This window comes from Pleurodeles waltl, chromosome 11 (assembly GCF_031143425.1).
Source record: "Pleurodeles waltl isolate 20211129_DDA chromosome 11, aPleWal1.hap1.20221129, whole genome shotgun sequence".
Classification (NCBI taxonomy): Eukaryota; Metazoa; Chordata; class Amphibia; order Caudata; family Salamandridae; genus Pleurodeles; species Pleurodeles waltl.
In genome coordinates this window covers 293,775,381-293,801,381 of record NC_090450.1, presented here as the reverse complement: position 1 = coordinate 293,801,381, position 26,001 = coordinate 293,775,381, and positions in this window count along the sequence as shown.

The following is a 26,001-nucleotide window of genomic DNA, read 5'->3' as shown; positions in this document are numbered from 1 at the left end:
CCCAGTGCAGCGCCACTTTTCTTGCACCCCTTAGCGCCCCACTACTTCCACCATGTGTGCGATGTATTCAAAATACGACTCACCATGGCGCAGGGTAGGGGGCAATAGCATCTGAATTTCTGATGCTATTGATGTACTGTTTAGGTTAGCAACAAAATGTTGGTGCAAACCCTGAATAGTATACAGGGGTCCATTATAAACAATGGTGTGCCCCTTTTATTGCTTGCTCTGAACAGGCATTAATAATGCTGAAAAAAATGATGAAAAGGAATGCCCCCCTTCATTACAATCTACCTGGCACAGACATAATGTGGCGCAAGAGGTTACAAAGTGGTGCAATGAATGCATTACCCCACTTTGTAAATTATGGTGTGGCGAATTTGGCCACGTTGGACGACATAAGCATTAAAAAAATGACACTAATGTGGTGCAAGGAGGTGCTAGGAGCTCTTAAATATGCCCCTTACTAAATAGACTTCTGACCTCAACTATCTTACATTGTCTAAAATACTCTGTACGATCTACCTTTTAGAGTTGGGTAGCACTCTGAAGCTACTTGAACTTGTGAATATAATAGCTCACCTGCAACATATAAAATGAATCTGAGGGGCAGATTTATCAAACTTTCACTCAGCGCAGTAAGTCACCTTGCTGCGCCAAACTGTCTTAAAGGGCAGCAATGCCCCATTTTTAACAGAATATGGTAAATTCCTGTCCTTTCCTTGCTCTTGTGCACAATGTGCTGCCTAGCACCAGTGCAGGCACCCTTGCACAGTGGTGCAGATGCATTTTCCTCTTTCTGACTGTGCTGCAGAAAGGAGCACACTCAGAAAGAGGAACCAACAAGGAGAAATAAAGATACTTCTCTCTGTTGGACCTCCCCTGTAAAGGCATAGCATTTTGATGCATTCTCAGGTTTACCAGCGTTGGTAAGTCTGGGAATGTGCCAAACTCCATGGGTGGATGCATGGGAACACCCATGCGTTATCCTTGGAGCACATCCCTGAGGCAGAGTAATGAGAAGCAGCAATTTGTGCTTCATTGCTCTTCACTTATCAAGCCCTGCAGGACAATGCAGGGGCCTTGCTTGGCTTGATAAATCTGGCTGGGTAGTTGCATCACCCTTGTTCTCTCTTGCGTGGAGCAAGAGTAACACAACTCAATGGTACATATGCCCCGAAGTCTTCTGTAGTAATATTATATATAATCCATGACTACCTTGAGTACTATTGAATACAGTTCATATCTTCGCAAATGCACATTAAAGTCCTTCAAGGAAAGGAGTGATCGAGCTCCAGAGATGACGAATCCCTCATGAAACAATGCTGACTTTGAAGAAATGTCCAAGTTCATATAAACATAGATAACAAGCAATTCCACTGAAGAAATTCAGGTCATACCACATGGGGAATATTCCCAAGAAGATTGTAGCAAAATTCAGTCTTCAAACAGCGTGAAATGCCAACTAACAAAAAACAGTCATTGTGAAATAAGGCTTTCCAGGGCAAGCGCCTTGATATACTAGGATTCAAAGATTGCCACAACAGTCTAGTTTAAATCTGTTCTCATTTCATGTAGGACTCTCACTGTGTTGGAGCCATATTGGTTTGGGACAGATAAATCAAGCACTTACTAGTTCAACTTCCATCTTACAAGTATAGAGCTTAGACTTAGCTCGGCATTGAATAATAATATGTGAAATTAATATTCAAAACAGAAACGTCCTGAAACCATAAATATTCCTTATGTTGATGCTGTTGCAGCAGATATGCTAATATTGGAATATGCTAATAAGTTGCGTATAATGACTAATGAGAAAATTTGACATTTGATTAACCGTAATTGAAAATAATGTGTAATGTGCAAAATGTGCCCACGGGGAGTGGTCACCATCTGTGTTAACAGTACTAAATAATGTGAATGTTTAATAATTGTACTAATGTGTTATAATGAGAAATATAAGTTTATCTTATGATGGTTCATACCCTTAACTTAGCTACACCAGAGGCCTAGTCGGCACTGGGCCTTACTTGCTTAAACGTGGAGACGCGATGAGCTGCCGCAGACTGGAACTGGAGAAAAGAGACGTTGAATTGCACAGAGTTCACCATGCAATGCCACTAGAAAAATCTGCAAACTCACCAGCGGACAGAAGAAGATCAGAACAAATTGATACAATTATGTTTAGAGTAGGCTAAATGTACTTTCCCAGGAGTTGAACAATGGAGGTACAGACTAAGAGTTGGGAGAAACAATTTTGTTACCTGAAGAACCAGATGATGTACTCATCGACAAGAGGACCAATCATGTTAATGGAATTTGAACCTCAAAATAACATAGACAAGTGGTAAACAAAAATTATACGTTAGAGTCATTACCCCTGATAAGGTTAACCAATGGGCAATTTGTGGGACGGACTGAGAGACCCTAATAAAAAGTCATGACATGAGGGGAAGAATCAGAACGGAGGGGCAAAAGTTGATGACGTCAGGAGACGCTGTCCAAAGTGCTGAAACTTTGGCTTGCTTCCTGTGAGCCCGAGTCTTATTGATGACTGATGACCTGGGGACGAAGACTGACTCATTGCTGATCTATTTAGGATAGGTAGCTATAACCTGACTGATTAATGAATGCTTTTTCTTTCTAGGTACCACTGCGCTGTTTAAAATATTTTTCTCTTTTAGACAGATTTTTCCAAATTACTGATTTTGACCAAATTGTTTTTGCATGAAGACCCACATGCTGATGCTAATTTGGAGATAGGTAGGCTGACAAGGGTGACTTAGGGTGACTTAGACTGACTGACTTATATTGCCGAATTATTTGATTGCTCATGAATTGCTATGCTTTGTTTAACGTTGGTTGCATATTAATAAAGTTGCTGAGAATTCATTGCTAATGTTGACAATAAAAATTGGAAGTCATGATATTGTTGAATAAAGGTTTATGATTAGAGTTGTAACTAATAGGGAATAAACAGAACTAACTTTCATATGAGTGATGGTGGTTTTTCTGATTAGATTAGTTCATGGTATTTTAAGTTGATTGGTTTGATTTGTTATAACTCTTTTTACTCGCTATACTTCGCTAGGATGCCCTATGTGATCCAAAAGATTCATCTACTTATACGCGTCCCCTTGTAAGTTTACTTACTAAGGACAAGGCACGCTAACAATGCCCATCCACCTTGATTAACGTCCTTGGCAAAAACCTCTCTTACTCTGACCACAAGTAGTGCATGCGGTGTTGATGTTCCTGACAATTAGAAGTACAAAAGTAGAAAACTGAAAACTAACGTACACTCATTTACTAGTGGCTATCCGCTTGTGATCCAATGAAATGTCATCACTCACAGGGCAATAGAGCCAAATTGATGACGTGGGCTGGCCCACGGCCCAGTGCTTCATGCCATCATGCACGATGTGAATGACACTCCGACTAATGACTGATGAGGCCTGACCCAAATCCCCTCTGGACAAGCCTGTCATCCTTATGTGCATTGTTTAGATTAAAAGTATTGCCTCATAGCTAACAAAGTCAAGTCATACATAAAAAGGTATTTAATAGAAACACAACTTAATAACATCCATAAAATTACAAATATATGCAAAACAATACCCAACAAACCAATGTACAATTCCTTTGAAGAGAGCCTAAAAGGATTATCGCAGGGCAGACCTTTGACCCCCACAGTTTACTAGTGGTGAAGATCAATACTAAAACCATTGCATAATATGGTAGCCTGTGAGTTTCCATTTAATTAAATGTTTGTGTGTAGACTTCTGCACAGTGTAGATAAACAATTCCCTCTCAGAGGACTACTGCCTTTTATATGTCAGTTAAAAAAAATATATATAGCAAGTTACACAGCAAGGACTGTTATTTGGTTTGATTAAAAGCAAGACACACTAATACGAAAAGTAAAATTAGAAGTTCTTAACACAGCCTTTAGGATATGGTATCTAGTGAGAAGAAAATTGTGAATCCCGTACTACAGTGAGTTGGCCCCAATCTGGGACTCGCCTGGTACACCGGCATGTCTGTAGAATTCACTAGCAATCCCGTTAATAGAAGCGGGAATTTTGCGATGGGGACAACCAGTCATGGGGGGTTCGATGGTTTCGTGGGAGTCTAGGTTTAAATATATATAAATCAAGAGTTGGTTACAAGGAGAACCCGAGGCGGGATCTGCCACGGACTGGGAGAGTGTAATAATGGATATCCAGAAAATAATGAAGGAAGTTTCAAAATGGTACTGGTTACTAATACAAGCAGAAGATGCCTCTCTCCCATCACCGGTAGAGGTTTGGAAACCCAATCTTCTGGCCCTCGACCTCTCTCATCATCGGCAAGTATCAATAAGTACACTATGGTCCGTGGTGAAATCAACTGTTCACTGTGTACAGGGCGTACCGGACTACCAGAAAGTTAGCTAAAATTGAACTTCATAGGAAGAACAACTGCCCTAAATATGACTTGGAAGGTGCGGATGACATACATTTTTGGTGGCAGTGCCCAGATATTCAAACATTCTGTGGAAAAGTGGGTAAGATGATCTCAATCATTCTGAACAGACCAACACAGGTAAGCCTGCCAATGATTGTATTTGGCTTACAAGAGGGGCTTGGGTAGAGCTCACATGGCAATTTGGAGAAACTTCAGGTCCATTGTATTTTCTTCCTGGTGTTAGTAGCTTGTCAGGAGATTTGTATTAAGTGCATATCTAGATCTCCCCCCACTCATATTGATTGGCTGTTGTCAGTGAAAAGGATCGCTGACTTAGACTGTAGTAATGTTTCAGACAAATCCCGGAGAATGTGGGAATCCTTTCAAGTTTTTTAGACAAATAATTCTCCTATCCCTAGTCTACAGGTTGCATAGCACGGCTACAATCATGATATCTGAATAATGTAAGAGACAGATGATTAAACAATAAGACACAAAAGAGAGGAGGTGAAGGTGCGGGATTGGTTAGCCTCTTTCTCTCTTCATGCCTCCTCTCCTCAGGTTGATGGAGATCATCTCTCAGGTGTCAACTTTTTGGTCAGGGTCTGACCAGAGTGAGACACAATCTGGGCGTCTCCTGTCATTTGTTATGAAATGAGGACCAAAAAAAAACCAAGAAAATAAAACACACTAATACGGTTGCTATGGATCTAGAATATTAATAGAACAGGAGTTGTCCTCTTTCGTGTGCCATTATTAATTATGCAATAGGACTGTGGCGGTTAATTTTAAATGTGTGGTTGTGACAAATGAGTTGGTTTTCGGATGGTACCATACTAATTTTAGGAATTGTGGCGTGTTCTAAGGTGAGTTTACCCTGCAAAAAAGCCTTCTGCTGGGATTTCATGAATTATGTTGAGAGAAAACTGTTTTCTGCTGATTTTCCCACCTAGGTCATTTAAAGGGCTCCAGAAGCTAAAATGAGAGCACATTTTCTGTAAATGCACACTATCTTTCTCAGCCATATGACAATGAAGTCTGCCATTCTCAGTAAAACATGTACTTTCAACGGGAGCAGCCTGTCAGTTGATTCCCTCGTGTTCTACTACAGCCCCCAGAGTTTTCTAAAGAACAACTAGAGCACTAACAGCCTTTATTTATGACAAAAATGTGGCACACCTGAAGCAATCCTGATTGATTCAAACTGGTAAAACTTAAAACATTTAAGTCTGAAAGGAACAAAATGAGGGGGCTCATTTTTTCATAGAAGTTATGGTTGCTACTGACGAAAGAGAAATTAGGACATATTTTAAGTTAATTGTCAAAAATCTTCCTCTTCTATCTCATTAAAACATTCTGACATGCAGACTGAAACATGTACTTTCAACACCAGCAGTACACTGCCAGATAACTCCCTGGTGATAAGCATCTTTACTAGAGTGTTCTAATGAGCAACTAGAGTGCCAACATTCTTGATTTATGCCAAAAGTATGGTATATTTGAACGCCCTCTTGATGGAATTGAAGTAGAAAACTGAAAGCAATTTTTACTGAGGAGACTGCAGTAAATAAGAATTTTCCTAGCTATCGAGAAGGAAAGTTTCAATTCTGTTAAGGACACAGAGGAGAGGATTATGCATAACTTTCTTCACTATTTATTAAAACAGCCAGTTCAAAGTTCAACAATAAAAATGTAAACACCACATATTCCATGAGTCCAGCATATCTCCCTGGTAACCAGTATCCAATCCTTTCTGACTGTTCAAATAAATCCTCAGTTGCCATAGACCTTCCTCAGCTTCACTGCGATTGGAAGTTAAGGCATCCTCAAGTTGTCGATGCATCAGATCCTAAGAGAGTAATGCAACATATATGAGAAAAAGGACTACTGTCTCCTCTTAAGCAGGATACATAATAATCTTTAATGATCACATGTCCTAGGACGGCAACAGCTCCCAGAATAAACCCCAATCCAACAATAGCAAAGCATGCAATATATACCAAAATAATTTACCATTTCCATCAAAAGTGTAAAACTCAGATACTACCTCAGTAATGATCCTGTTTCCGATAACCAGTCGGGCGGCAGACACACTTACTGTGTTGGGAGGGATAATCCTCGCCTCCGTGTCCTTAATAGAATTGAAACTTTTCTTCTTGATAGCTAAGAAATTCCTGATTCTATGTCAGGACCGGAGGCGAGGCTTATGAATGTTTAAGGCTTACTTACCACCAGCAACACAGCCTCATGAATTGCTTTAAAGTAAAACTTTTTGAAAGTGAACTCTGACAACCAATCGGCGGCATTCATGATGTCTTTCAATATACCACCTGCCTGGATGGCCTTGGAGGCCATGGCACCCCTAGCGGAGTGTGCCCCGAATGCGCTCACATTGATGCCAGTTTCCATCATAATCCATTTCACCCACTTTGCTATAAAAGGGGAAGATACTGCTTTAAAGGATTTCCTTATAGAACTCAACAACTGTTTCTCCCTCAGGGGGCGATCCTCAGTCGCCATATCCTCTTATGCCTTCAGGCATCTGACAACAAACAGCTTGGGGGCATGCTCAAAAGCTGGATAGATTACCGACCTGGTATTCCATTTGGTCCTTCAGGGTACAGTGAAGGTTACCCCCTCAGGTGAGAAAGTCCAAGCCAATATGTCCAGAGCTCTCATATCTGATACTCTTTTACAAGATATGAGGCAAAGCAACATAGCTAGCTTCACTGACAAGTCTTTCCTCCAAAAGTACCAAGAAGACAAGAGGCGTAAAACCTCTTTGATGTCCCACAGCTCCGAATATCTAGGTTCCGGGGTGGTTAGATATCCTGATGCCCTTGAGTAGCTTGCACACCCAGGGGTGCTCGTCCACCGGACATCATTAAATGGGGAGGGTGCCACGCCAAGATTGACGATCTAAAAGAATTGATTGAGTAGTGAGATAGTCCAGACTCTGCCAACCCCGCCAAGAAATTTCTGAGATCTGTAATTTGGGCCCCCATGGGATTGAGATGTCTCTCCACACACCAAAGAACCCAGCGTACCAGGCGGATCTATATCTCTTACGTGTTCCCATTGCCCAAGCCTGGTGGATGAGTCTTTCAGCCTCTCTTGAAAGTCTGTTGTCTTTCCAGCGGCTCCTGAAATCCTCCACTCCATAAGACTGAGATGGCCCTGTAGAACGATAGGATGAGGTTGACCCCAAGGGTCCAAGAGTATGCACAGGAAAGTTGGAAGTAGGAGCGGGAAATCGTGAGAGAGTTTCAGCAGAACTGGGAACCAAGCTTGTGATGTCCACAACAGAGTTACCAACACCACGGATGCGCTCTGACGGCGCACTTGAGCTGACACTCTTGCATTCAACAGAAAGGGGGGGAAAAGCATAGACATGATCTTTCCCCCAATCCTGCAAGAACGCATGCACTGCCGACGTCTCCGGATCCAGTCGCCAGCTGAAGTACCTCAGCAGTTGGGCTTTCAGTCAGGACGCAAAGAGATCCACTGAACATAGTCCCCAGTGATCCATCAGTGCCAAGAAGACCCTTCTGTCCAGTTGCCAGTCACTGGAATCCTACAGAAACTTGGAGTTCCAGTCCGCTAAAACATTCTGAGAGCCTGGAAGGTAGTCGACCGTCACAGAGATTTGATGTTGAAGGCAATAATGCCAGAAGTCCTTCACTTGTTCCACTAGGGCTCTCCAGTGAGTGCCACCCAGACCATTTATGTATTGGACTGGGGAAACATTGTCCATCTTCAGAAGGACCTTATTGTGAAATATCACATCAGGAGCTTCAAGCAATTGATATGGAGATTGAGCTCCTGTGGGAACCAACATTCCCCATCAAGATCTCCCCACATCTGGCTCCCCAACACTGACGGCAGGCGTCTGATCAGATCTGGCAAGGACCCAGAGATCGCTCTGCCATTCCAAGCCTCCATGTGATCCAGCCACCATTAAAGTTCTGTCCTTGCCTCCTGAAAGAGGGATATCAATTTGGAGTAAGTCATGCTTCATCTCAGATGCTGTGCTTTCAGGCTCTGTAGTGACCTGTAGTGTATGAGGCCCGGGAAGATAGCCTGGATTGAGGATAAAAGGAGTCCCACAATTCTGGCCAACTGCCTGAGGGAAATCCTGTCCCTTCTTATGACCTTCCTCAGTTCCTTCTTGATCTTGGTCACCTTCGGAGCTGGAAGGCTGAGGGAAGCCCTGTTGGAGTCTATGAGAAACCCTGGAAAGGTCATAGACTATTAGGGAAGAAGCTCTGACTTCTGCTGATTTATTATGAACCCCAACTCCTGGAGCAGAGCAATAGTCATGTTTACATTGAAAAGCAGTTTGGAGCTGGACTGATCCATCAGGAGGATATTGTCTAGACAAATTATCAGGCGCACCCCCTGAGTCCTGAGGTATTCCATCACTGGTTTGAGCAGTTTCGTGAAACACCAAGGTGCCGATGATAGTACGAATGGGAGAGACTTGAACTCAAACACTTGTTCCCTCCATAGAAATTGTAGAAATCTGTGATATGGAGGAAAAATCAGGACTGTCAGTTAAGCGTCCTTGAGGTCCAGCCGAATCATCTAGTCCCCTTGCAAGAGGAGGTCCCTGAGCATGTGGATACCCTCCTTCTTGAAATGTCTGTATACCACCCATTCGTGGAAGGCCAGGAGATTTATAACTGGGCAGAAATCTTTGTCTTTCTTTTCTACCAGAAATATATTGCTCAGGAAACCCCTGGGATGGAGGACTGATCTGTGTATAGCCTCCTTCATCAAAAGATCTTGAACCTCGGAGTCTATCAGCGCAATGTCTGCGTCCAGAAAAACAGAGGTTTCAGGAGTGACTCCTGGACTGGGGTTCCTCAAAATTGTATGAGGCAACCTACGACTGTCTGCAAGACCCAAGCCTCTGAGGTTATGTCTGCCCACTATGTGCAAACCGCCACAACACCCCCGAGAGCCCGAGGGGAACAAAGAATAATGCTTACCGTTAGGACCTCTTGGGGCAGTTGCTCCACCACAGGCACTTCTCCCAGCTCTGTTCATCCCTCTTTCCCGGTTGGGGAAGAACGTGCCTTGACTGCTGTCTGCCATCCGTTGTTTCTATTGGTGTAAGTGTTACTGGGACCTTGTTGGTTAAAGCGGCCGGAGGAGCGAACCCTGCCTCTTCCGGCCTTGCCAAAAACCTTCCCTGGGAAAATGTTCTTGATGGAGGTTTGCGCTTTATCAAGAGCTGAAAACATAGCCATGAATTTTCCCAGTTCTTTAACAAAGAGATCGCCAAACAGGTGGCCCTAGGCGACCGCCCATGCCTCAAATCCTGAGAGCTCCCCAACTTTGGGTCTATCTTTATTAATAATTAGTGGCGCCTCTCCGCGGAGATGGCGCAGTTGGCATTTCCCAGAAGACAAACTGCCCTCTGGCCCCAGCCTGCCACAATATCTGTAGGCAGGGGTCTGTCAGTGTGCTTTGCCTGCTCGGCCAGCTGAGAATTTGTGTCAGGGGTCCCAACACATCCAATAGTTTGCCCTGGCATGCCCTCCAGGAACGATCAATGGCCTTTTTCGGATTTTTGGTGTACTTTTCAAAGAAAAGTACACAGTTTTGGGTTGATGTCTGGTGTCGCTGCTACTTTGCCCGCCAAAGTAGGGCAAGGACATTCGGCCCTCAATCTGGCACAAACCTCCTTATCAAAGGGTTGCTTAATTTTGCTGGCGACGTAATCAGCAACTTTCTGCTCCAGTCACCATTCTGAGAATCTGGGATGGTATATACCATCGGGGTCAAACATGACCGAAGTGGACGTGTCCCCCTACGCTGGGTCTGGCGTGGTCGTAGCTGGGCGCCATGGTAGACCAGAGTCTTGATCCTCACCTGAGGATGCATCACCCTCTGTGTACCCTGGGGCCGTATGGGTGATCCCCTGTCTGGGTGGAACATGGGGTGAGCCTCTTCACCAATCTCTCTGGGCCATACCTCCTCCCGGAAGGGTGCTTGATTTAGCGCATGCGCATTCTTACAGAAGGTTTCAGTGAGATGTTCAAAGCCCTCCAGGTGCCCCGCGTCACACTTCCACGATTTCTTGGGAGCTGCCACCGCAGTATCACTTTGACCCGCTCCTGTCTCTCTAAACAAGCCTGTCCCCTTTGACATATGTTCTGACAACCTGGCCTTGCTTTTCTTTAGAGGGGCCAGAGCCTTGGCGATGGCCTGTGACAGGATGGCATCCACCTCAGGGGGAAGATGACAGAGAGGAGCCTTCCTCTGAGGACAGGTTGGGGAAAGAATTGTGGTCCAGAAGGGACTGCATTATCACCAGAGGGGGACACACATGGTAGCAGCCCCCCACACTCCTGTCAATTTTTGGCTTACAGCCTCTGTGCGTGCTTGCCGTGGTTTGCTCTATAGACCACTGCCGGGGTTAATTCTTACCGCAGTACGGTGTTCCGCAGGGGTTTGAGGGGTTAAAACTTTCCCATTCAGCGCAACTGACAAACCGATTGAGCGCCCACGGCGACTCGATCTGTTTCTCAGACACGCTCTGGGTCGTCGCCACAGCACGAATGAGCGACCTCTGGTGGACCAGACGTGTCCACGTGTGATGGATCTCTGCTCGGGATGAATTGCATGTTGCGCGATCATCAGGTGACAGAGAAGCTATGAGAAAAAATATATAATCAGGCAACAAGCACACAAAATATTCAAATTTGCAAATAGCTCAATTTGCAGTAAGGGAAAATATGACTTAACTGACGCTCGAGCAGTGAAGAAAGAGAAAGGACTTTGGCAATGGAGGATACATATGGACAGTCGGAAAGGGATAGGATTGGATACTGGTTACCATGGAGATGTGCTGGACTCATGGAATATATAGTGTTTACGTTTTTATTCTTGAACTTTGAACTGGCTGTTATAATAAATAGTGAAGAAAGTTATGCATAATTCTCACCTCCAGTCCTGACATAGAATTAGGAAATTTAGGAAGCTTCATGACAAATATGTCTCCCAAGATGGCTACCAGAGAAAAAAAGAGTACAGATGTAGCACAGTATCACCCAAAAGTAGCCCAAATACAGCCCACTGAAAAAAGTGTGCAAAACACTTAAGGCCTGGTTTAGATGCTGGTGGTAATATTCCTACCGTTAGTTTTCTGACTGAAAACCTGCCCACAGCCATGATGGTCTGCCTCCATAATTAGATGTCAGTGGGTTTATGAGCGAAACACTGACGGCGGTCCGTCTGCACTGCAAAGAATCTCCGCCCACGTTGATGGTGCCATAGGCAAAAGTGGCTGGTGATGTGCATTCAGGCTGACACAAATTTGTGGCTAAACCTCCACACTTGAGATGGCGGATTGGTAGCAATAAAAGGACAAAACTCACCTTTTTTACACTTTTCCTTTTTCCTGCAGATATGAACACAATTGTGAGGATGATACCCCTGCTGCTGGACCCAGATGAAAACCAATGCCTTTGTTGCTGGTACTGGAGGTAGTCATCGTATTGCCAGTCATCCACGGACATGGAGCAGTACAACAGCTCAGGACTCAACTTCCTTTACCCAAGAGCACGAGACAAGAGCACAATGACATGTAATGTATGTGCCTGCAGTATTGCACTCAAAAAAATGTTTGAAAACACACCTCAAGGTGTCTGTACAACCCACCAATCTGGCACTAATTGCCGTCATAGCATTGAATGCCTACATCATAAGGCACAGCAATCCCAAAGAGAATTGTGACCATAGGTGTGTGCAATAATCTCCACAGACCCAGAGATAAATAGTATCCCGTATAGGAATTACTCTACACCATGACACTGGCAAATTGCAAGACAAAAAGCTACAAAATAGTGTACACAAAATGTACAACCAATTTACCTCTAAACTGCAAACATGTCAGAGATCTTGGAAGCTCACATGACCCCTTGGTGTCTGCAATTGATGTCAAACTGTACATTATGTTGAACCCCAAAGTGCCATGTGCCTTGGGTAATGCATATGTGTATATTATTGACACAGCCTATTAAAATAAGCACACATGCTTTCTCCAGTCACAATATCAGAAGGACACATACATTTGGTGTAAGTGTCCATTAACATAATGAATGCTTGAACCAACATTATCATGTCCATCACTAATGTACAACACTTATGTATGCATTTAGAAATTTCCAGGGAACCAGATGAGAGCTGGTGGAGTAAGGCGAGAAGCCACCGTCCCCTCGTTTTGCCCTACCACACACCCAGAGGAGCACGGCTAACCCAGGTATGTGGGCATCTCACAGGACAATTGGGATGGTGGAAAACGGGTAGTTTTGAGGAGGGAGCACCCGTTTGGGAGACAGGCTCCTCTTCTTATTTGGAACATAGGAATGAGCCTCACATACTACATTTTCACGTAAAAGAAACAACCATGACAACATGGTGACGGGAGAGGGAAAACTGTGATTATCTCCCTCACACCCACCCCCACAAAAATAAGACAAAATTAAAAAGTATATATTACCTGTGTTTCTTTCCTCTTCTGTCCAAGGGGTGCGACAACCACAGTAGTCCAGTCCAGTCGAGACTAGAAGGGAGAGGAAGAACAGAGATGATAATTACCGACCAAAACCACAGAGCAAAGCATGGGCCTTACATAGAGAAAATAAAGAGACCCATAATTAACCAAACAAGGCATAGAGTACTTGATTTATCCGTCTACGTATGCATTTGCCAGCCCATGTGACACCCTCCCAGTACCGGACCCTTGGATGTGGTACAGAACGCTCCCAACCAGCCAAAATCCAAAACTTGGAACTTAGAAACTTTTCTGCCAAAAAGTGCTCTGAGAACCGAGAGGAGACTGGGACCTACCTACTTGCTGATCCTCACAAGGTTCATCAATGGTTGTCGTGACTTCACAATAGGTTCTGCCACACTTTACTGTTCAGCAGCAGCCAATCCTGTTCTTTGGCTCCTCTCCAGAAGGGTATCTGGCCTCCTGTTGGGTATAGCCTGCAGTCTCGTTCCACTGGAGAGCTTTGATATCCAAAAAAAGAGACTAAGTCAGAATGTAGAACTCTTCACTGGAACTTCGTCCAGCGGCTCTATTACGAGAACTTCTCTTCCTCAGACACCACCGGCTGCCTTGGCCCGCCGAACTTTACCTTCCAATTAAATCCAAAGGTGAGCCAAGACTGGCCTATTTCACTTTTTGCATACAAACCATGCTTCATTGCAGTCAGCCATAACTTTCGATTTTGCCTAGATCTCAGAAATCTAGATGTCCGCAGTTGTTGCTTTAATTATTTCGGTCTAGAGTGCACTAAAAGCTTTAAAATATCATAACATCCAGTTCTACTGATTGGACTTTTGTCCTTTTGCTGTTGATAACGCGTCCCTTTATGTTAATTTATTACAAATTAGGACTCGTTTTAGGCAAATTAATCTTGTGACCCAGTGGAGAGACACCGTAGGACGAGATAGCTAATCAATATGTCAAGCAATATATCAATAATGTCATCAATATTTATCACAACAATGCACTTTACTTTGGTTAAAGACATTAATCAAATTGTTGACGCAACCATGACCTATCAGTCATGAATAACCACACCTTTTAATAGAATTTTATGTATTTTATTCCCTATTGGTTACAATCTACGAGCAAAAGGGTTAATCTCAATACCGAGAAGCATAATAGCATAGTCACGATATGGCAACTGTGATAAGATTTCATTAATGCAAGAATCACAAACATCAGAACATAACACGGCGTAAACATAGATCAGAATACAGCAGGTGTTATATACGCGTCAGTTCAGCATAGCGTAATGTCAGTCGTTTGTCCATTTGCGTCAGTTTAAGTGAACCCCTGTCCTAACCACTGATTAGCATTAGCATGTTGGGCTTCATGCAAAACAATTTAGAACACCAATTTGGAAAACATCTAGCTATGGTCTCTATTAAAATGAGCAGTTGGTACCTAGAAAGGAAAAGCAAACAGACAAATTACAAATTGCATTGTCATAATTACCCTCCAAGGATTGGGTCAGCACACGGGATCAGTTTTCGTCTTCTGGACATCAGTCAAAACGCCATCAGTCTAAGCTCAACTAAAGGACATAGGGACACTTCCCTTGTGAGGAGGAGAAAGGGTAAAATGGATAGTCTATGGGTGAGGATGGTTTTAATAAGTCTCAAAGTCACCAAACAGAGTGACAGAGTTTCTGGATAAAATCAATAGCATTCCCTACTTAGGGGGTTATTCTAACTTTGGAGGAGGTGTTAATCCGTCCCAAAAGTGACGGAAAAGTGACGGATTTACCACCAGCCGTATTACGAGTCCATTATATCCTATAGAACTCGTAATACGGCTGGTGGTATATCCGTCACTTTACCGTCACTTTTGGGACGGATTAACACTCCTCCAAAGTTAGAATAACCCCCTTAGTTCTAATGACCCTTCTGTGACATGGGTTTTTATCCCTTTTTCGTAGTACATTCCCCCAAGATTCTATTGGACATTTACTATACCCCACTATCTTTAACCTATCAAATTAAACATTAGGTAATCCCAATTGTCACCCCACATTTATTCATAACATTTTGATTGGTCTTCATAATTGACGTCTTCGGAGGTGGCACGTCCGGTATTACTTCACACTTTGGCACATCTTTTCAGGTCAGCAGATCCATCGTCCATCAGTCTAAATGACCTTAAACATTACATTCATCTACATTTGTTTCAATTTGTATACAAATCTTAAACCAAGGCACCAAATATGCGCTTGGGAACGGAATCACATAGATACATTCATCTTCCAAGTTGAAGAAAAAGAACATTTGCAGGGTCATGGCCCTTTGCGAGTCAGCACACTGGAAAACAGAAAAATGCATTTAATATGAGAGCTAGGCAGCTAAAAACCCACAGCTCACGCTAAATTAAGGCCTATAAGATTTTCAATATAAATGCAATAACATAAATGTTAATATAAACTTGACTAATCATAACATAAACAATTTTACTCATCATTATTAGTTTGCGTATACATTGGTGGCCACACATCATGGTCACAATTCAAGTGCACGTTTAAGTAACACCGCTATTATTGTTGTTTTCTATGTAGCATCGTTATACATTTCATTTTAGTATATATATTATTTAAACTACACTCTCTCACTGTCAAATAGTTTTAAATTGTACTCTATTTTTATAAATTAGTGTGGGATCTTTCTATTTTTTTATGTTGTTTTCTCACTTTTAATATTGTTTGAGTGCTATATAAATACTTTACATATTGCCACTTAGTTAAGCCTGACTGCTTTTGTGCCAAGCTACCCGAGGGATAAGCACAGGTTAATTTCAGTAACTTTTGTGGTTTACCCTGACAAGGATTGTGTCTGGTGCAGGATAAGAGCTCGCACCCCCCTCAACCAACATCCCGATTTCCCTCACTCCGAATATCAATTAAAAGCAGGGCAGATGATTTGCAGGGGCCACACATAACATACAATTGTATATGAGTAAAAATGACTAATAGGGATGTGTTTCATCTGAGATTGTGAATAATCATAGAGATATGGAGCTTCTCTGTCGTGTACTTAATGTCACTCGGAAGCCTCATGTGAAAAACATACACTTTTTTCACTGTTACTGATGCATACATACTATAATATATGGAAGCTTACAATCTCTGTATAAAAACACAATTTTCTCATACAAATCTAGCTGTGATATCATTAGTCACCTGTAACAAAGGAATTACTTAGTTAATCAACAATAATATCTTAACACGGCTGATGTGTGACATCGCAATGCTTGCTGCCAGAGCCCGCAGACAGAGTCAAAGAAAGGCATGGAGCAGAATTGCAGCTGCTGAGCAAACAATAAATAGAAATATTAGCAATGCATCTAGATCTAGCTTGTAGATGAAAGTGCCTATTCAGTCGATTGTGAGTTTAGGAACTCAATAACTAATCGTATATGCACTTTGCTAGTCATCAATTCACTCATGCTTCTACTCATCCACACACTGTTTCATTCCAGGATTCTAGCATTTTTGCATTCACCCACTCACTGATGCACAATGAAAGACGTATATGCAAGATAATGTAACAGAATAAAAGTATGCTTGCAATGTGAAAATAATAAAAAATAAATAAACATAGCAGAGTGTAGCCATCATGGCATGGCATTGTGCATAGTGTATCATTATTTTAAAGTCCCAAAATTGTTGCTGTACTTATAAGGAATGTGTTGGTCAGCTTGGTACGACGAAACTATGATACTCTATACACAATGTCATTCTAAGAAGGCCATTGAACTCTGAAGCAGTGGCCATGGACAATAAGCAGAATTGCTGAGAAATGAGTGGCAAGCTAGAGATGCCCAGTATCACTGTCTGGGGAGCTGCCAGGCATGCTAAAAAAACAAGCAAAAAAGAAATGGAGCAAAATAAAGAAGGGAAAAAGAGATGTAAGGATATCTGGACTTCAATGCTCCTCCGTCTTGCCCACTTTATAATCCGAGGGGGCTAAAAAGCCAACAATCACACAGTGTGAAAAAGGAGAATTGGGAAAGACACTCCACTGAGTAGCACACTCCCTTGGACATGGAATAGGTTTGTCTCATTCATTCACGTCCTAAAGAGAATAAACAATAGGGGCAGATTCAAGAAAAGTGGCACTTCACCCAGTGCAGCGCCTCTTTTCTTGCACCCCTTAGCGCCCCACTACCTCCACCATGTGTGCGATGTATTCAAAATACGACTCACCATGGCGCAGGGTAGGGGGCAATAGCATCTGAATTTCTGATGCTATTGATGTACTGTTTAGGTTAGCAACAAAATGTTGGCGCAAACCCTGAATAGTATACAGGGGTCCATTATAAACAATGGTGTGCCCCTTTTATTGCTTGCTCTGAACAGGCATTAATAATGCTGAAAAAAATGATGAAAAGGAATGCCCCCCTTCATTACAATCTACCTGGCACAGACATAATGTGGGGCAAGAGGTTACAAAGTGGTGCAATTAATGCATTACCCCACTTTGTAAATTATGGTGTGGCGATTTTGGCCTCGTTGGACGACATTAGCATTACAAAAATGACACTAATGTGGTGCAAGGAGGTGCTAGGAGCTCTTAAATATGCCCCTTACAAAATAGACTTCTGACCTCAACTATCTTACATTGTCTTAAATACTCTGTACGATCCACCTTTTAGAGTTGGGTAGCACTCTGAAGCTACTTGAACTTGTGAATATAATAGCTCACCTGCAACATATAAAATGAATCTAAGGGGCAGATTTATCAAAGTTTCACTCAGCGCAGTAAGTCACCTTGCTGCGCCACACTGTCTTAAAGGGCAGCAATGCCCCATTTTTAACAGAATATGGTAAATTTCTGTCCTTTCCTTGCTCTGGTGCACAATGTGCTGCCTAGCACCAGTGCAGGCACCCTTGCACAGTGGTGCAGATGCATTTTCCTCTTTCTGAGTGTGCTGCAGAATGGAGCACACTCAGAAAGAGGAACCAACAAGGAGAAATAAAGATACTTCTCTCTGTTGGGCCTCCCCTGTAAAGACATAGCATTTTGATGCATTCTCAGGTTTACCAGCGTTGGTAAGTCTGGGAATGTGCCAAACTCCATGGGTGGATGCATGGGAACACCCATGCGTTATCCTTGGAGCACATCCCTGAGGCAGAGTAATGAGAAGCAGCAATTTGTGCTTCATTGCTCTTCACTTATCAAGCCCTGCAGGACAATGCAGGGGCCTTGCTTGGCTTGATAAATCTGGCTGGGTAGTTGCATCACCCTTGTTCTCTCTTGCGTGGAGCAAGAGTAACACAACTCAATGGTACATATGCCCCTAAGTCTTCTGTAGTGATATTATATATAATCCATGACTACCTTGAGTACTATTGAATACAGTTCATATCTTCGCAAATGCACATTAAAGTCCTTCAAGGAAATGGGTGATCGAGCTCCAGAGATGACAGTGTAACTTTCGTTTACGAATCCCTCATGAAACAATGCTGACTTTGAAGAAATGTCCAAGTTCATATAAACATAGATAACAAGCAATTCCACTGAAGAAATTCAGGTCATACCACATGGGGAATATTCCCAAGAAGATTGTAGCAAAATTCAGTCTTCAAACAGCGTGAAATGCCAGCTAACAAAAAAATTATAATTGTGAAATAAGGCTTTCCAGGGCAAGCGCCTTGATATACTAGGATTCAAAGATTGCCACAACAGTCTAATTTAAATCTGTTCTCATTTCATGTAGGACTCTCACTGTGTTGGAGCCATATTGGTTTGGACAGATACATCAAGCACTTACTAGTTCAACTTCCATCTTACAAGTATAGAGCTTAGACTTAGCTCGGCATTGAATAATATGTGAAATTAATATTCAAAACAGAAACGTCCTGAAACCATAAATATTCCTTATGTTGATGCTGTTGCAGTAGATATGCTAATATTGGAATATGCTAATAAGTTGCGTATAATGACTAATGAGAAAATTTGACATTTGATTAACAGTAATTGAAAATAATGTGTAATGTGCAAAATGTGCCCACGGGGAGTGGTCATCATCTGTGGTAACAGTACTAAATAATGTGAATGTTTAATAATTGTACTAATGTGTTATAATGAGAAATATAAATTTATCTTATGATGCTTCATACCCTTAACTTAGCTACACCAGAGGCCTAGTCGGCACTGGGCCTTACTTGCTTAAACGTGGAGACGCAATGAGCTTCCGCAGACTGGAACTGGAGAAAAGAGACGTTGAACTGCACAGAGTTCACCATGCAATGCCACTAGAAAAATCTGCAAACTCACCAGCGGACAGGAGACGATCAGAACAAATTGATACAATTATGTTTAGAGTAGGCTAAATGTACTTTCCCAGGAGTTGAACAATGGAGGTACAGACTAAGAGTTGGGAGAAACTATTTTGTTACCTGAAGAACCAGATGATGTACTCATCGACAAGAGGACCAATCATGTTAATGGAATTTGAACCTCAAAATACCATAGACAAGTGGTAAACAAAAATTATAGGTTAGAATCATAACCCCTGATAAGGTTAACCAATGGGCAATTTGTGGGACGGACTGAGAGACCCTAATAAAAAGTCATGACATGAGGGGAAGAATCCGAACTGAGGGGCGAAAGTTGATGACGTCAGGAGACGCTGTCCAAAGTGCTGAAACTTTGGCTTGCTTCCTGTGAGCCCGAGTCTTATTGATGACTGATGACCTGGGGACGAAGACTGACTCGTTGCTGATCTATTTAGGATAGGTAGCTATAACCTGACTGATTAATGAATGCTTTTTCTTTCTAGGTACCACTGCGCTGTTTAAAATGTTTTTCTCTTTTAGACAGATTTTTCCAAATTAATGATTTTGACTAATTTGTTTTTGTATGAAGACCCACATGCTGATGCTAATTTGGAGATAGGTAGGCTGACAAGGGTGACTTAGGGTGACTTAGACTGACTGACTTATATTGCCGAATTATTCGATTGCTTATGAATTGCTATGCTTTGTTTAACGTTGGTTGCATATTAATAAAGTTGCTGAGAATTCATTGCTCATGTTGACAATAAAAATTGGAAGTCATGATATTGTTGAATAAAGGTTTATGATTAGAGTTGTAACTAATAGGGAATAAACAGAACTAACTTTCATATGAGTGATGGTGGTTTTTCTGATTAGATTAGTTCATGGTATTTTAAGTTGATTGGATTGATTTGTTATAACTCTTTTTACTCGCTATACTTCGCTAGGATGCCCTATGTGATCCAAAAGATTCATCGACTTATACGCGTCCCCTTGTAAGTTTACTTACTAAGGACAAGGCACGCTAACAATGCCCATCCACCTTGATTAACGTCCTTGGCAAAAACCTCTCTTACTTTGACCACAAGTAGTGCATGCGGTGTTGATGTTCCTGACAATTAGAAGTACAAAAGCAGAAAACTGAAAACTAACGTACACTCATTTACTAGTGGCTATCCGCTTGTGATCCAATGAAATGTCATCACTCACAGGGCAATAGAGCCAAATTGATGACGTGGGCTGGCCCATGGCCCAGTGCTTCATGCCATCATGCACGATGTGACTGACACTCCGACTAATGACTGATGAGGCCTGACCCAAATCCCCTCTGGGCAAGCCTGTCATCCTTATGTGTATTGTTTAGATTAAAAGTATTGCCTCATAGCTAACAAAGTCAAATCATACATAAAAAGGTATTTAATAGAAACACAACTTAATAACATCCATAAAATTACAAATATATGCAAAACAATACCCAACAAACCAATGTACAATTCCTTTGAAGAGAGCCTAAAAGGATTATCGCAGGGCAGACCTTTGACCCCCACAGTTTACTAGTGGTGAAGATCAATACTAAAACCATTGCATAATATGGTAGCCTGTGAGTTTCCATTTACTTAAATGTTTGTGTTTAGACTTCTGCACAGTGTAGATAAACAATTCCCTCTCAGAGGACTACTGCCTTTTATGTGTCAGTTAAAAAAATATATATATAGCAAGTTACAGAGCAAGGACTGTTATTTGGTTTGATTAAAAGCAAGACACACTAATACGAAAAGTAAAATTAGAAGTTCTTAGCACAGCCTTTAGGATATGGTATCTAGTGAGAAGAAAATTGTGAATCCCGTACTACAGTGAGTTGGCCCCAATCTGGGACTCGCCTGGTACACCGGCATGTCTGTAGAATTCACTAGCAATCCCGTTAATAGAAGCGGGAATTTCGCGATGGGGACAACCAGTCATGGGGGGTTCAATGGTTTCGTGGGAGTCTAGGTTTAAATATATGCAAATCAAGAGTTGGTTACAAGGAGAACCCGAGGCGGGATCTGCCACGGACTGGGAGAGTGTAATAATGGATATCCAGAAAATAATGAAGGAAGTTTCAAAATGGTACTGGTTACTAATACAAGCAGAAGATGCCTCTCTCCCATCACCGGTAGAGGTTTGGAAACCCAATCTTCTGGCCCTCGACCTCTCTCATCATCGGCAAGTATCAATAAGTACACTATGGTCCGTGGTGAAATCAACTGTTCACTGTGTACAGGGCGTACCGGACTACCAGAAAGTTAGCTAAAATTGAACTTCATAGGAAGAACAACTGCCCGAAATGTGACTTGGAAGGTGCGGATGACATACATTTTTGGTGGCAGTGCCCAGATATTCAAACATTCTGGGGAAAAGTGGGTAAGATGATCTCAATCATTCTGAACAGACTAACACATGTAAGCCTGCCAATGATTGTATTTGGCTTACAAGAGGGGCTTGGGAAGAGCTCACATGGCAATTTGGAGAAACTTCAGGTCCATTTTATTTTCTACCTGGTGTTAGTAGCTTGTCAGAAGATTTGTATTAAGTGCATATCTAGATCTCCCCCCACTCATATTGATTGGCTGTTGTCAGTGAAAAGGATCGCTGACTTAGACTGTAGTAATGGTTCAGACAAATCCCGGAGAATGTGGGAACCCTTTCAAGTTTTTTAGACAAATAATTCTCCTATCCCTAGTCTACAGGTTGCATAGCACTGCTACAATCATGATATCTGAATAAGGTAAGAGACAGATGAATAAACAATAAGACACAACAGAGAGGAGGTGAAGGTGCGGGATTGGTTAGCCTCTTTCTCTCTTCATGCCTCCTCTCCTCAGGTTGATGGAGATCATCTCTCAGGTGTCAACTTTTTGGTCAGGGTCTGACCAGAGTGGGACACAATCTGGGCGTCTCCTGTCATTTGTTATGAAATGAGGACAAAAAAAAAAACAAGAAAATAAAACACACTACTACGGTTGCTATGGATCTAGAATATTAATAGAACAGGAGTTGTCCTCTTTCGTGTGCCACTATTAATTATGCAATAGGACTGTGGCGGTTAATTTTAAATATGTGGTTGTGACAAATGAGTTGTTTTTCGGATGGTACCATACTAATTTTAGGAATTGTGGCGTGTTCTAAGGTGAGTTTACCCTGCAAAAAAGCCTTCTGCTGGGATTTCATGAATTATGTTGAGAGAAAACTGTTTTCTCCTGATTTTCCCACCTAGGTCATTTAAAGGGCTCCAGAAGCTTAAATGAGAGCACATTTTCTGTAAATGCACACTATCTTTCTCAGCCATATGACAATGAAGTCTGCCATTCTCAGTAAAACATGTACTTTCAACGGGAGCAGCCTGTCAGTTGATTCCCTCGTGTTCTACTACAGCCCCCAGAGTTTTCTAAAGAATAACAAGAGCACTAACAGCCTTTATTTATGACAAAAATGTGGCACACTTGAAGCAATCCTGATTGATTCAAACTGGTAAAACTTAAAACATTTAAATCTGAAAGGAACAAAATGAGGGGGCTCATTTTGTCATAGAAGTTATGGTTGCTACTGGCGAAAGAGAAATTAGGACATATTTTAAGTTAATTGTCAAATATCTTCCTCTTCTATCTCATTAAAACATTCTGACATGCAGACTGAAACATGTACTTTCAACACCAGCAGTAGACTGCCAGATAACTCCCTGGTGATAAGCATCTTTACTAGAGTGTTCTAATGAGCAACTAGAGTGCCAACATTCTTGATTTATGCCAAAAGTGTGGTATATTTGAACGCCCTCTTGATGGAATCGAAGTTGAAAACTGAAAGCAATTTTTACTGAGGAGACTGCAGTAAATAAGAATTTTCCTAGCTATCGAGAAGGAAAGTTTCAATTCTGTTAAGGACACAGAGGAGAGGGTTATGCATAACCTTCTTCACTATTTATTAAAACAGCCAGTTCAAAGTTCAACAATAAAAATTTAAACACCACATATTCCATGAGTCCAGCACATCTCCCTGGTAACCAGTATCCAATCCTTTCTGACTGTTCAAATAAATCCTCAGTTGCCATAGACCTTCCTCAGCTTCACTGCGATTGGAAGTTAAGGCATCCTCAAGTTGTCGATGCATCAGATCCTAAGAGAGTAATGCAACATATATGAGAAAAAGGACTACTGTCTCCTCTTAAGCAGGATACAAAATAATCTTTAATGATCACATGTCCTAGGATGGCAACAGCTCCCAGAAAAAAACCTAATCCAACAATAGCAAAGCATGCAATATATACCAAAATAATTTACCATTTCCATAAAAAGTGTAAAACTCAGATACTACCTCAGTAATGATCCTGTTTCCGATAACCAGTCAGGCGACAGACACACTTACTGTGTCGGGAGGGATAATCCTTGCCTCCGTGTCCTTAATAGAATTGAAACTTTCCTTCTCGATAGCTAAGAAATTCTTCATTCTATGTCAGGACCGGAGGCGAGGCTTATGAATGTTTAAGGCTTACTTACCACCAGCAACACAGCCTCATGAATTGCTTTAAAGTAAAACTTTTTGACAGTGGACTCTGACAACCTATCGGCGGCATTCATGATGTCTTCCAATATACCACCTGCCTGGATGGCCTTGGAGGCCATGGCACCCCTAGCGGAGTGTGCCCCGAATGCGCTCACATTGATGCCAGTTTCCATCATAATCCATTTCACCCACTTTGCTATAAAAGGGGAAGATACTGCTTTAAAGGATTTCCTTATAGAACTCAACAACTGTTTCTCCCTCAGGGGGCGATCCTCAGCCGCCATATCCTCTTATGCCTTCAGGCATCTGACAACAAACAGCTTGGGGGCATGCTCAAAAGCTGGATAGATTACCGACCTGGTATTGCATTTGGTCCTTCAGGGTACAGTGAAGGTTACCCCTTCAGGTGAGAAAGTCCAAGCCGATATGTCCAGAGCTCTCATATCTGATACTCTTTTACAAGATATGAGGCAAAGCAACATAGCTAGCTTCACTGACAAGTCTTTCCTCCAAAAGTACCAAGAAGACAAGAGGTGTAAAACCTCATTGATGTCCCACAGCTCCGAATATCTAGGTTCCGGGGTGGTTAGATATCCTGATGCCCTTGAGTAGCTTGCACACCCAGGGGTGCTCGTCCACCGGACATCATTAAATGGGGGGGGGGTGCCACGCCAAGATTGCCGATCTAAAAGAATTGATTGAGTAGTGAGATAGTCCAGACTCTGCCAACCCCGCCAAGAAATTTATGATATCTGTAATTTGGGCCCCCATGGGATTGAGATGTCTCTCCACACACCAAAGAACCCAGCGTACAAGGCGGATCTATATCTCTTACGTGTTCCCACTGCCCAAGCCTGGTGAATGAGTCTTTCAGCCTCTCTTAAAAGTCTGTTGTATTTCCAGCGGCTCCTGAAATCCTCCACTCCATAAGACTGAGATGGCCCTGTAGAACCATAGGATGAGGTGGACCCCAAGGGTCCAAGAGTATGCACAGGAAAGTTAGAAGTAGGAGCGGGAAATCGTGAGAGAGTTTCAGCAGAACTGGGAACGAAACTTGTGATGTCCACAACAGAGTTACCAACACCACTGATGCCCTCTGACGGCGCACTTGAGCTGACACTCTTGCATTCAACAGGAAGGGGGGGAAAAGCATAGACATGATCTTTCCCCCAATCCTGCAAGAACGCATGCACTGCCGACGTCTCCGGATCCAATCGCCAGCTGAAGTACCTCAGCAGTTGGGCTTTCAGTCAGGACACAAAGAGATCCACTGAACACAGTCCCCAGTGATCCATCAGTGCCAAGAAGACCTTTCTGTCCAGTCGCCAGTCACTGGAATCCTACAGAAACTTGGAGTTCCCGTCCGCTAAAACATTCTGAGAGCCTGGAAGGTAGTCGACCGTCACAGAGATTTGATGTTGAAGGCAATAATGCCAGAAGTCCTTCGCTTGTTCCACTAGGGCTCTCCAGTGAGTGCCACCCAGACCATTTATGTATTGGACTGGGGAAACATTGTCTATCTTCAGAAGGACCTTATTGTGAAATATCACGTCAGGAGCTTCAAGCAATTGATATGGAGATTCAGCTCCTGTGGGAACCAACATTCCCCATCAAGATCTCCCCACATCTGGCTCCCCAACACTGACGGCGGGTGTCTGATTCGATGATCAGATCTGGCAAGGACCCAAAGATCGCTCTGCCGTTCCAAGCCTCCATGTGATCCAGCCACCATTAAAGTTCTGTCCTTGCCTCCTGAAAGAGGGATATCAATTCGGAGTAAGTCATGCTTCATCTCAGATGCTGTGCTTTCAGGCTCTGTAGTGACCTGTAGTGTATGAGGCCCGGGAAGATAGCCTGGATTGAGGATGAAAGGAGTCCCATAATTCTGGCCAACTGCCTGAGGGAAATCCTGTCCCTTCTTATGACCTTCCTCAGTTCCTTCTTGATTTTGGTCACCTTCGGAGCTCGAAGGCTGAGGGAAGCCCTGTTGGAGTCTATGAGAAACCCTAGAAAGGTCATAGACTATTAGGGAAGAAGCTCTGACTTCTGCTGATTTATTATGAACCCCAACTCCTGGAGCAGAGCAATAGTCATGTTTGCATTGAAAAGCAGTTTGGAGCTGGACTGATCCATCAGGAGGATATTGTCCAGACAAATTATCAGGCGCACCCCCTGTGTC